This window comes from Nannospalax galili, unplaced genomic scaffold (assembly GCF_000622305.1).
Source record: "Nannospalax galili isolate Female #2095 unplaced genomic scaffold, S.galili_v1.0 scaffold559, whole genome shotgun sequence".
Classification (NCBI taxonomy): domain Eukaryota; kingdom Metazoa; phylum Chordata; class Mammalia; order Rodentia; family Spalacidae; genus Nannospalax; species Nannospalax galili.
The window spans coordinates 371,019-371,649 of NW_008343479.1; positions in this window are offsets into that span (position 1 = coordinate 371,019).

The window sequence follows — 631 nt, forward strand, 5'->3', positions numbered from 1 at the left end:
CCGCTCGCGCTCCTCAGTGGTGAAGAGGGTGCGGAGCAGCTGCTGGCAGTCGTCCCACGTGGGGCAATGAGTGAACATAATAGATTCCACCAAACCTATAAGACACTTGGGGGTCTTCAGAAAATGGGGGGTTTTGGGTCCTCCAGTTGTAGAGATCCCTAGAGGGGAATGGCCAGTATTGATACTGCTGGTCCTCTGGGCCACCGATTGCTTGTATCGGCAGCACTGGCACAGCCCCTCCTGTGGTGGAGGAGGGAGCCTCTCCTATTCTGTCCCTATTTCCCCGAGACCTTAGCTGCATTCCTCCCGCTTCTCCAGGTCGTCCACCCTCTCCTGTGGAGGAGTCTGGGGAGGGGGCAACCACTGGATTCCCATGGGGACCCCCAGCTCCATCCCCCCCTCCATAGGCCACCTGGGCTTCTCCTCCTCATGGAGCTACATAAGGTGGCGGCTGCTCAATGGGCAAAGGGGGGTAGAGGGAGGAGCTCTCAGGGAGAACTAGTGGAGCACTAGGATCCCCACCTCTGCGACTGGAGGACTTCAATTCTTCCTGGGTGACCATGATGGAGACTTTTGGTGGGCAAGCATGAGGCTTTCTCACCAAGAGGGGCCTTAACCAGGACGGGGGATC